At 48.3% G+C, this 12696-nt stretch overlaps 1 protein-coding gene across 50 annotated transcripts in view; it reads left to right on the forward strand.

The window, feature by feature from the left end:
* NFASC (neurofascin) overlaps positions 1-12696 on the forward strand; it is a 201322-nt gene that overhangs the window by 100192 nt on the left and 88434 nt on the right. The gene's annotated exons all lie outside the window — the stretch shown is intronic.

The raw sequence follows: 12696 nt of genomic DNA on the forward strand, positions 1-12696 counted from the left end.
CATGTTTCCTAGTCCTGCCCCTCAGAGCATGAGTGAGTAAGCAGTAATAAGGAAAAACCCCACAGCCCCAAAGACCGTAAAAAGCTGGCTGGATTGTAGCATCGGTGATTGTCCTCCCCAGTGTACCCAGTGACTGCCAGTCTATGTGGTGTAGGTGTCAACGACAAAGCTGGGCTGTAGACCAGGGACACCTATGCACCTTGGGCTTCCTTGCTGTGCCAGGCTGCAGTGTGCCAAGCTCCAGTTAATTAGCCTTGGGTCAAAGAGACAGCATGAAGCAGCAACCACACTTTCTCCATATTGAGGGATATAAATGCAAGGACATGAGTTGTAGCGTTGTTGTAATGGGGGAGGAAATAAAGAAAAACAACTCAAAGGTCCATAACAAGTGGATGGTTAACAGATTTGTGGCAGTCCCACACAGTGGAGTTACAACAAAGAGCACCGGCGTCTCTGTGTCCAAGCTATGTGGCTTGATAGCCCAGCTAGTTGTGGTGTGGCAGTGAGATGCAGGCACCTCCCACCCTAGAAATGGCTGCGCTTTATTGGTGGGTTCAGGCTTCTTGTGGGGCTCTGGTCGTGCTGGTGGCTTATGAATAACACGGTGCCTCATAAAGAGCTTTCGCCCCTAGAGAGCCTGGTGTGAATCCGAGGTATTCACTGGATCTTCATGGTGGTCACCTGGAGGGAAAAGTCCCTTTCTTCTTTCCCAACACTTCCCTCTTCCCCAGCTTAATAATAGCCAAGAGGTTTAGGTTTCAACCTATAGATTAGTTCCCAGTGTTGAGCAGGAAACAGCTGTTTTTCAGCCAAATCCTTAATCCTAAAACCAGGTGTCCCCCTCCACCCCCTCCCCAGGAGGGAATTAGGACCACCTGATACCGTTCCCCGCACCCCGCCCTCCACCCCTTCCCCCTGACCCATGTGAACTTAGCCAAGGCAGGGAGAGGCAGACTAGGCCTGCTGAGTGCTATCAATGGTTAAACACACAGCCCCTCACTCCTCCCAGATCTCTCCCCCTGACAATGAAAGGGAGCCAAGCGTGAAACACAGCCACCAAGCAGATGGAGACCACCCCACTCCAACCCTGAAGAGGGAGGAGGGGAAAGCGGGGAGTCAAATCCCATATACAAGGTTTCCTGGGCTAAGTGAAAATTCTAGAAGATGACGACTGGTTGACCCGATACCAGCCAAGAACTGGGTTTCTCTCTCTGAGTGTGGGGGAGGCTGAGGTCCTGAAACAGGCTGGTGAGTGCTTTCCTCTGCTGCCAAGTCCTGCCCTGGAAAGTTTGGTATAGTTACTGCCTCTTCCAAAAGGGGAGGCAGGAGGATTGTGTGGGCAGACTGACTTTCTTAGGAGATGCTGAGACATGGGGTCATTTCGTCTGGGGTAAAGTAGGAGATGCGGTGAGATGTCATTTTGTGGCAGGTGCTCTGGGGAGTGGGAGCTGTGGAGTCCCTCCTTGCCTCTTCCCCTTCTAATCTTATTTTCTTCCAGTGATCCCTCTTTCTCCACTTGCTTGGTGTTCTGTCTCCTTAGGCTAGGCATCAATAGGGGACAGTTTGAGTTTCCTAGGAGACTCACAGCCCTGGCCTTCAGACGCCTGTGAGCTGGAAGGAATGGAGCACGGCTGGGTCTCCATCTGTTGTATCGTTCCTTCCTTAGGATGGGAGAGATGGAAGGGAGGTGGCCACGGGGATCAGAGGGCAGGAGGGGAAGCAGGGGACGGCAGCCCTCAGTCATGCCCAGCAGATCCCTGGGCTGAAGGCAGATTTCAGAACCCAGTGCAGCTAAGCCAGAGCCTCAGGATGAAAAAGAAAGGAAGAGACTGAGAATGGAGGTGTTGGCGATTCTGAGGCTGCTGCCTGGGGTGTCTGAATCCCTCAATTCTGAGAGTCGTGGAGTGGAGCAAATGGGGTGACACTGAGTGTGGCCCTGACAGGTTAGACAGAAAGCTCTGAGAGTCAGCAGGGGAAGATTTGAGAAAGAAAGATGAGCATGTCTGCTGAGCCGGGGCAGGCTCTGCTACAGGGACAGGATGCTGGTTAGATGTTATTGTTAGGTTATTGCTGCTGCTGTTATTACTCAAGCTTATACTGTACAACAGATCTATGCAGTGTTACAGCAACCAAGGATTTATACTGATTCATTGATGAGCTATTGAAATATCTCCCAGTAATAGGAAGTATCTGATAGGATGGCTGTTCACTCATCCCATGAGTATTTATTGTACTGTCTCAGGGGAGACAAGACATGGACTCTGAGCTTAACCTCAAAGTCCGATGCAGGAGATGGATTTGGGAATAAACTCATCCCATGAGGCAGGAGGAAATGACCACTGGAACAGAGCATGGGGCATGCTAGGAAGCACAAGAGAAATTGCCACTTACTTTCAGTAGGAAGGCATGGACCCTGTTATGGAGGGGTGGCCCACTTAGGGCCTTGGAGAAAGGCAATTTTCACTGTGGAGAAGGAAGAGAATAGCATTTCTGGCATCAGCAAATTGTGAGCAGAGATGGCAGGAGGTGCAGAAAGCACATGGCCTATACAGGGTGGTCCAAGGTCTGGAGGCTGGTGTGGGGATATAGGAGGGCAGATGCTGGGAGAGAAGAAGCCACACGGGGGTCAGGAGCTGGGTCATACAGGGGCTTGAGGGCTGCTCTGAGAAGGCAGATTTTATCCCTCAGATTCCTGGATGACTTTTTCTGCCAGGACAAATGTGATAGAGGCTAGGCCCAGGCAGGACACACACTGGTTCTTTATTCTTCAAAAAAAAAAAAAAAAAAAACAGAATATGAGTGAGAATGTAGTTATTATAGTGTTAATAAGATCTTCTTTTTAAAGAGGAGTGAGGGGCTGTGTGTTTAACCATTGATAGCACTCAGCAGGCCTAGCCTGCCTCTCCCTGCCTTGGCTAAGTTCACATGGGTCAGGGGGTTGGGGTGGAGGGCGGGGTGTGGGGAATGGACGATTACAGATGTTTCCCACCTTTAGTTTAAACATAGCTTTACTGCAGTGTGCCACGTGCCCCAGAGAGGCAGGTCTGTGGTCGAGTGGCACAGCGGGAGCACGGGATTCTTCACTCGGCAGATGTCTGAGCAGAGTCTTGAGACTGAGTAGGAATTGATCACATGCAAGAAGGAAAGAGCCTTCCAGGAGAGATCTGAAAAGAGTTCATGCATACTCCTTAATTCTGTATACTTCTATTTCCTCCCATTTCAGCTCCTCTCTCTCAGTCCTGAACAAGTTGTTTCCAGGCAGCTGTAGTAATAAGCCCTGCTGCATTTTTTTAATCCAATGCAGAATGGCTGAGTTTTGCATTGGCTCTGTTGGGCTTTTATTATCTCTTTGTTCCCCCACAATTTCCTGTGGCAGTGATGTGTGACTGTGTCTCTCAGTTGGTTCTTGTAGTACTATTCTAGTCATTTGATTAGTTTATTCTAAGAACTAATTGCTGGCATGCGGCCTTGGTAGCAGCAATCTATTGGTGTATCCCTAGGCAATAATTCATGCGCACAACCTTGGAATACCTGAACTGTTTCATTCATGGCTCTTAGACATTTCAAACTGAATATATTCTGTTCCGCGCTTGTGATCTCCCTTTACCCCAGTGACTACCAGACTTACTCTCCCTTCTGTATTCTTGGTGTCAATTATTAGAGTCATCCTAGTCCAGTTTCCCAACCTAGAAACCTTGATGCCATGCTTCTTCTTGTATCTACTACCAGTCAGTCATCTGATCCTATTCTAACACAAAAACGGTCCTTAACAGGCTTTGGAGAACATTAAACCATCCTTCTATTATGATATCCCCTTTTCTCTCTCACTCTGACCAGGGCCACCTGAGGAATCTGGAAGAAGGCAAGTGAAGTGAAGTGGGAGAGGAGACATGGGCTGAGCAACCTCACTCTGGGCTTCAATCCCAGAATAAGGGGATACTATAAGGCAGAGTGTGGCCTGCAGCTAAGCCCCAGAGCAGCCCCTGACAGGCAGAATATAGGCGTCCCTTGGGTCAGGTTTACCCTATATTCAGAGAAAACATAAAGGTCTTGCTTTTAGTGACGTCACTTGAGTTTGTCAGGAAGGAATGCAATAAGAAAAAGTAAAAACAGCTTTATGTTCCTGTGCAGTATTTCACTTAGTTCTTATAACAACCATCTGAAAAAGTCAGTAATGCAGTAATATTTGTTTCCATTTTTGAGATTTTTTAAAGGCTTGGAAAACAAGTAAAATGTAAAAGATAAGTGGCAGGATTGAAACCTTTACTTGGATCTTCCATTCCATAAATATTCCTTGCCAGGGACTATGCTGGCCACTGGGCACACAAGAATGAACAGGACACGATGTCAGCCTCAAGAATTTCACAAAGATTGACAGTGTTTGCGAAAGGCATTTAAAAAAAAAAAAGTATAATTTCACGAAGTGGGGAGAAAGATTAAGTCAGAAGTTAGCAAACTACAGCCTCTGGGCCAAGTCCAGACCAGTATCTGCCTGTTTTTGTCAGTACAGTTTTATTGGAACAGAGACACGCCTGTTCACTCACTGTCTGTGGCTGCTTTCACACTGCGAAGGTGAAGTTCAGTAGTCGTGACAGAAACCGCGTGCCTCACAAAGCCTAAGATAGTCACTATCTGGATGTTTACAGATGTTTCCCACCTTTAGTTTCAACATAGTTTTACTGCAGTGTGCCACGTGCCCCAGAGAGATAGGTTTGTGGTCGAGTGGCATAGCGGGCGCGCGGGATTCTTCACTCAGCAGATGTCTGAGCAGAGTCTTGAAGACTGAGTAGGAAGTGATCACATGCAAGGAGGAAAGATCCTTCCAGGCACAGGGGATCACATGTGTAAGGTATGGAGGCACAGATGGTGTGCTACAGCGTGCAGTTAAAAAGCATTTGGGGTTGGTGGTGGGAGGGTCGGGGGGGTGGTTGGACAGACCTGCAGGAGCCTGATCTCCAAAAACCTTGAGTGCTGCTCTCAGAAGCATGGATCTGATCTTATAGATTAATGGGATGGTATGGAAGGGTTTTCGGAGGAGCACTGACATGATCAGATCAGGGGTTTAGAAAAGTCACTGTAATCGCAATATGGAGAATGGATTGGATGGAGGAGACCAACTAGGAGGTTATTGCCACAGTGTGTGAGACATGTATGCGAAAGGTGAGATGGAAAGAGTGTGGGGGAGATGGAATGAGCAGCATGGGGAAGTAGGCAGTCTGAGGGCCTTGATGCCTGGGTGTGGGCTGTGAAAAGGGGTGGGTTTTAAAGGCAGTTCCCAGGTGTCTGGCTTGGATGACTTGGGTGGGTACCACCAGCAAAGATGGGGACTGGAGATGGGGGCACATGAGCCCAATGGAGACACTGAATTTTAGGCAGAAGAAGAGAATAATCCAGCCATGTGATCAGTGCCACCATGGAGGCTATAAATGCCAGACGCAAGACGGGGCCTCAAAGTGATGTCTCAGAGGCCAAGGAGGAAAGAATGTTAGGATAGACGGAGTGGTTAACAATTTTTGATACCTCCAGGAGGTGTGGCAAAATAAAGACTGAGAACACTAGACTCACCCGTGGGAGGTCAGGAGAAGAGAGTTAGAGGAGCATGAGGAGTGAATGGGAAAGGAAGAAGCCAACAAAGAAAAAGCTTTCAGAAGAGAAGAGATGGAGAAAACATTCAAATATGCATATGTAGGGAGGCTGTGGGATACAGAGAAGGATCTTTTTGTTATAAGAGAGGCTGGGCATGGTGGCTCATGCCTGTAATCCTGGCACTTTGGGAGACCGATGTGGGTGGATCACTTGAGGTCAGGAGTTCGAGGCCTGCCTGGCCAACATGGTGAAACCTTGTCTCTACTAAAAATATAAAAGTTAGCTGGGCATGGTGGCAGGTGCCTGTAATCCCAGCTATTTGGGAGGCTGAGGCAGGAGAATCACTTGAAGCCAGGAGGCGGAGGTTGCAATGAGCTGAGATCACACTATTGCACTCCACCCTGGGCGACAGAGTGAGAGTCTGTTTCAAAAAAAAAAAAAAAGATGGGAGAAACTTAAAGAGGTTTCTCTGCTGAGGCAGAGAGCCAGTTGAGGAGAGTGTGGAAGTTCTGGAGAGAGCAACATTTTATGGTCAAGGGCAGATCCATGCGCAAGCTGGGGCTGGGGCTGGGGCTGGGGCTGGGTCCAGGTAGAGGTGGGCAAGAGGAAGAACGCTTTTTTTATACAGAAAGTGGCAGCAAGGTAGGCACCAACCAGCATTCTAGGGGCATTTCTGATTCTGAAAGCACTGCCAGTTGCAAGTGATAGAAAATTCAACTCTAATTGGCTTACAAATTAAAGAGAATTGTTAATGTAAATGTGTATGTAATTAAAAACCCACAGTAAGGCTTGTTTCAGAAAATGCTCAATCAGTAACTCAAATAAGGACATGAGGGATCGAGTCTTCCTATGTCTTCTCTCTGCTTTCTGAGTCATCCTCAGATTCCACATGGAGACCCCCGTTCCCACCCCCAGCAGCTCCAGCCTCTCCTCTTACTGAAGATAACACAGGGTCTTTTTCAGAAGAGAGGGGAAACTCCTGTTTCCCAGAGGTCTCAGCAGAAGTCTTCATGAATCACACTGCTGCTGGCTAGAAGAGATGCCCAGTCCTAAACCAGCTGTGGTGGTGACAGGCTAGTAATTGGCTTAAACTAATCAGGTCCTAGCCCTGGAATTGGTGTAGGATTGCTCTGAGAAAGGGGTAGACATGAATTCTCCAAAGAAAAATGTGGGCACTGTGGATGGGAGGAGGATAGTATAGGTGCTGGCTAGGCAGCCAGTAAATGTGTATTAGGGTTCTCTGTGTGCTGGACGTCGTGCAGGTTGAACAAGACACTGTCTTAGCCTCAAGGAACTCATGATGCAGTTGGGGAAACAATTAATTGACACTGAAATCTGGCACTCATTATGGTGATTATATTCCAGAATGCTCTAAGAGCACATAGGACGAGGACCTAATCCAGCCTTGGTGGGAAGGGATGGTGCCGGGAAACCAAGGGAGACTTCCCAGAGGAGGTGGCACCTGACCTGAGCCTGGAAGATGCCAAAGAATTAGGAGAAATAAGGAGAGCAGTAAAGTCAGACTAGGAAAGAAGAGTGATTGACGTAAAGACAGTGTGGAAGTAAACAAAGACCACCCACATGAGAACAAGCGGAAGCTATTTATTCAGAGCTTGCTACAGCAAGGGAGTCAGCCACCATCATCTGCATTTGACAGAGACTCAGAGGCAGGCAGGGGAGTGGGAAAGCTTTGTCATGAGTGAAAGGAAGGCTCCAAATGTGTCTGGGAAACTGGTGATGGGCTAACTAGAAGTGGGCATCTTATGTGATTGGTTTGGGAACATATTTGGCTTTCTGGTCAGTTCTGAGTTGAAAGTGGCAGCAAGAAATAGGGGAGCTGACAGCACTGAGCAAGCCTGACTGTCCTGGGCTGGGTGCTGCAGAGCTTGTGAGTCAGGACTATACTGTCATCTAGAATCTGGCCAGTGTCTGATCTATTCAGTCTGCAGGGGGTATAAGTAGGAGTAATCCAAAATGGGATAGGGGAAGATGAGACTGGGCACCCCAGGCCTCAACACAAATGCGAAGGCTAGCATGGGACGCCTGGGGGATTTTCCAAGGCCAGCCCTGCAGCCTTAGCCTGGTGTGTTCCTCCTCATGCCCATGCCTTGCCATTGCCCCCATGCGTCACGGACCCTGGGCACAGGGTTTTTGAACATGGAACATTAGGCTGCTGCACAGGGTTTCCAGTTCTTTCCTCCCACACTGTCTTTATGCCAGTCACTCTCCTTTCCCAATCTGCCTTTACTGTTGTTCTTCCTTCACTCAACAGTCTTTTCTTCAAATAAAACCTTATATGAAACCCCAGTATAAAAACAGTGGCAACTCTGGGGAGAGTGGGAAGGGGGTCCTGAGTCCCACCTGTTCTCCTTCCACCTAACCCTCCTTGAAGAAGGCCCCTGAGTCACTTTCAGAAAACCCACCAGCTCCTCTGGACCCAATGTGAAAATCCAGCACTAACAGATTCTTCTTCTTTTTTTTTTTTTTTTAAATGGAGTCTCACTCTGTCACCCAGGCTGGAGTGCAGTGGCACAATCTCGGCTCACTGAAACCTCCACCTCCCAGGTTCAAGTGATTCTTCTGCCTCAGCCTCCCAAGTAGCTGGGATTACAGGCATGTACCCTCATACCTGGCTAATATTTTATATTTTTGTAGAGACAGGATTTCACCATGTTGGCCAGGCTGGTCTCAAACTCCTGACCTCAAGTAATCTGTCCACCTCGGCCTCCCAAAGTGCTGAGATTACAGGTGTGAGCCACCGTGCCCAGCACTAACAGACTCTTAAGAAATCTTTAGCTCTGTCCTCACCCCTCTGGGTATTTTATGTTTTACCCCAGAGGTGGCCATGAGGCTGGCTGCACAGGGTGGGGGTCTTGTTGAAAGAGTGTGGGGTGTCTGGAGTGCAGACTGAGGGCTGGCCTCACTCAGAGGCTGTGGAACCTCCTACCTGGCCTCCCTGCTTCCACCCTGGCCCATCGACATTCTCCCCTCCATGTGGCAGCCAGAGTGGTGTTTACAAGCAAATTTCACCCTGTCACTCTGGCTTCAAACCCCGCCGCCACTTCCTGTCATGCTTAGAATGTGCTTTAAGCTCCTTCCTTTGGCCTTCAGAGCTCTCCATGATCATGTCTTGGAATCCGTCTCTCTGATGGTCACTTGTTCATTCTTCTCCTTGTGCCCTCCAAGCTCCAGCCATGCTGGCTTCTCTCAGTTTCTTGCATGGGGCAATGTGATTCCTGCCACAGGGCCTTTGCACAAGCAGCTCTTCCTGCCTGGGATGCTTTTCTGACCTGTCTTTGCAAGATTAGTGCCTTCGTACCATTCAGGTCTTGGTCAGGTGTCAGCTTCTCACAGTGAGGTCTTCCTTGACCACTCACTTCACTTTATCACATCATATCAATCACTACTGTGTTTTTTTTCTTAAAAAAAAAAATACTTTTAGAGCAGTTTTAGGTTCAAGGTACAGAGAGTTCCCATGCACCCCATCTTCACACGTGCACAGTGCCCTCCATTATCAACATTTCTCACCATGCTAACATGTTCGTCACAGTCAATGAACCTCCATGGACACATCATTATCACCCACAGGCCACAGTTTATGTTAGAATTCACTCTTGGAGTTCTATGGGTTTGGACAAATGTATTACATAATGACAAGTATCCACCATTAGGGCATCATACAGAGAAGTTTCACTGCCCTAAACATCCTCTTCTGTGCTCTGTCTATTCATCCCCCAACCCGCACCCCCAGCAGTCACAGATCTTTCTACTATCTCTATAGTTTTCGCCTTTTCCAGAATGTCATGCGGTTGTAACCACACAGTGTGCAGCCTTTTCAGACTGGCTTCCTTCACTTAGCAGTGTGCCTCTCCTCCATGTCTTTCCATGGCTTGGTAGCTCGCTTCTTTGGGGCACTGAGTAATGTTCCATTGGATGTACCTCTGTTTCTCCATCCACTGATGGGAGGACATCCTGGTTGCTTCTGTCTGGGTTTTGGCAGAATTATCAACAAAGCTGCTAAACATCCGTGTACAGGTCAGTTGTGTTTTCTCTGTTGCACTTATTGCTACTGGATTTTTTGTTCAACATTTATTTACCGTCTTCCCCACTGGGATGGAAGCTCCATGAGAGCAGAGGGGCTTTGTCTCTTGTCCACGTGTGTGTTCTTTAGAATAACGCCTGCCACCCGGTCGGCTGTGTGAATGAATCCCTGCCGACTGCAGCCCGACACTGAGATGGCTTCCGCTCCAGGAGATGAAGAGCTGCCAGCTGAGCCATGTCTCGATGCTGCCAGTGTTCTCTCATCCCTGTCACTTCAGATGTGTTGTGACCACCAGGACAGCCTGCCCAGAATGTGGCTGCGGGAATGTGAGGAGCTCCCAACGGCGACAGCTCGTGGGAGCCACGGGCATCTCATCCGTCTGCCAGGGACAGCTTGTGGAATCAACACCAGGAGCCCCCAATATGGGGAAAGAAACCAGGGCCAGGAAGAAAAGGAAAAACAGCAAAGCGGGCTGTGACCGTGGATGCGTCATTATTGCAGCCACTTACTACTCACAGTGGTCATGTCCTGGAGGTGGACAGAACGCTTCCCTCATCCATGTGATCTCAGACCTACTCAGGGGCTGCAGCTGACATTTGTCGTGTTCACTCTGTGCCCCATGCTTTGCCAAGCGCTTTACATAGGAATTGTGTGATAAATCCTCACAGCAGCCCTCTAGGATCGGTGCTGTTGTTATCCCCATTTTTCAGATGATAAATACAAAGCTTTCAAGCTCAGTGCTTGCCCAAGCACCGTCCCCTCCCCGCTGCCCCACACTTTTAAGCGGGAAGTGGCCTCAAATCAGGCGGTCTAACCATGCAGCCAATGCTCTCCAACTAGACAAGATACCACCATGTCCAGGGGTCTTTTACCAGGCGGATCATTAGCAAACTCACATGTGTCCCCCATCTTGGACATTTTGAATCTGAATCTCTCACAAGCCTTGCAAATTTAAAGGCCTTGTGTTCAGGCAGGTTGCCCATGTGTGTGGACCATCCCTGTGTGAGATAACAGGTTCTAAGGGCATTAAAAAATAATCTACAACCTGATTTGGCCCCTGCCTAGAAGATTGAGGGCCCGGGAATCTGCATGTTTGAAGAGTGTCCAGATGGTTCTGAAAAGCATCCAGCCTTCCTCCTGTGTGGGAATGTTGTCAGTAACTCGCCTGACCAATGCCATGGAGTTTTTATGAAACAGTACTTAACATGGCAGAACATTTCACCTTCAGGTAGCTCTATTCTCTTTTCTTCCTGTATGGATGAATGTGTGTGTGCGTGTGTGTGTGTGTGTGTGTGTGTGTGTGTGTGTGTGTGTAGGGGGATTGGGAGACCTCAGATATGCAAGAGCTGAATTAATCATGTTCTCCAGTACTTAGTATACCATCCATCCACAAAGGATTTATTTCTTTGTTGTATTTATTTTTGTTCTTTTCTGCACTCTCCCCCTGCCCCCCACAATGAGCCCTCCTCTCATGTATTTTATATCCTTACAACCTACCTCTTGTGTTGTTATATATAAAAGGATCCTTCAAACATATCATATTTAGAGTATGTTTAATTTTCACTAATGGTATTGTGGCACGGCTGCATTTATCAGACAATTCTTCCTGTGACTCAAGGAAGCACCTGTCTCTCTGAAACATCCTCCTGTTTGGTCCTAGCTTTGCCCCTGTGGAACTAAACAGAAAAATTCTACACTCTCTCCCAGCATGTGAATACAATCACTGTGGCCCCTCTTCTTCAGGCTCAACCTACCCCCTCTCCTTTACTTTCCCTCCTGGGATGTGGGAGTTTCCTGGTCCTCCGCAGGGTGATGTCACTAAAACCAACCACCCCCGCATCTGGATGTTGCACTTCTCTGCACCTAAGCAGTCACCTCTGGTGTGGCTGGAACGCCTGGGAGAGGAACCTGAGAGGCGGCATGACTGAGCCGTAGGGCAAGACTGTGTAATGACTAAGGTTGAACAGGAAATGTGGACTTGACTGCTGTAGGCTAGCAAGCCTGTCCCTTTCACCTTTCTTCCTGGTCATCGGGACAGGGGAACTGTAAGCCTTGCTGATATGGGGGTACCTTCAGGCAAGGGATCTCTGCCGTCACTCTGCATTGGGTTCTTTGAACTCAGTACTAGAACTCTCATACTCAGAAAGATGGTGGCTTCACTCCTTCCTTTGACTTGGATGGAAATTTCCTCAGAATGGATGGAAAGGGCTGCAAACCATGTGCCTGTCTTCCATGCTGAGTGAGCCCAGCCTGGGGAGCTGAGGGCCCTTATATGCTCACATCAAATAACCTGCCCTCTTCATCCTCTGTCCCATCTTTATGAGCACATAATGGAGACCAATATCATACTTTTCTTTTTTATTGAGGTGAAACATAACATAAACCATTTTAAAGTGTGCAGCTCAAAACTGGGCACGGTGTCTCACACCTGTAATCCCAGCACTTTGGGAGGCCGAGCTGGGTGGATCACCTGAGGTCAGGAGTTCAAGACCAGCCTGGGCAACATGGTGAAACTCTGTCTCTACCAAAAATACAAAATTTAGCTGGGTGTGGTGGCACGTGCCTGTAATCCCAGCTACTTGGGAGGCTAAGGCACGAGAATCACTTGAACCTGGGAGGCGGAGGTTGCAGTGAGCCGAGATGGTGCCACTGCACTCCAGCCTGGGCAACAGAGTGAGACTCTGTCTCCAAAATAAATAAATTAAATAAAGTGCACAATTCAGTAGCATTTGGTCCATTCACAATGTGTACAACCACAACTCTGTCTAGTTCCAAAACATTTGCATCTCAAAAGGAAACCTCATACCCACTAACCAGTTACCCGCCTTCTCCCTTCCCCTCTGCCTCTGGTCACCAGAGACAATCCGTGTTTTGTCTCTATGTATGTATCTATTCTATAGATAAGACCTAGAGATGTCATATCTATGGGATCATTCCCTGTGACCTTTTGTGCATGGTTCTTTCACCGAGCGTGTTTTCAGGATTCATCCAGTTGGAGCATGTCAGTATTGAATTCCTTCCTATGGCTGAGTGATATTCCAGGGTATGTACATACTGGAGTTTGTTTA

Source organism: Macaca fascicularis, chromosome 1, assembly GCF_037993035.2.
Source record: "Macaca fascicularis isolate 582-1 chromosome 1, T2T-MFA8v1.1".
Taxonomy (NCBI): Eukaryota; Metazoa; Chordata; class Mammalia; order Primates; family Cercopithecidae; genus Macaca; species Macaca fascicularis.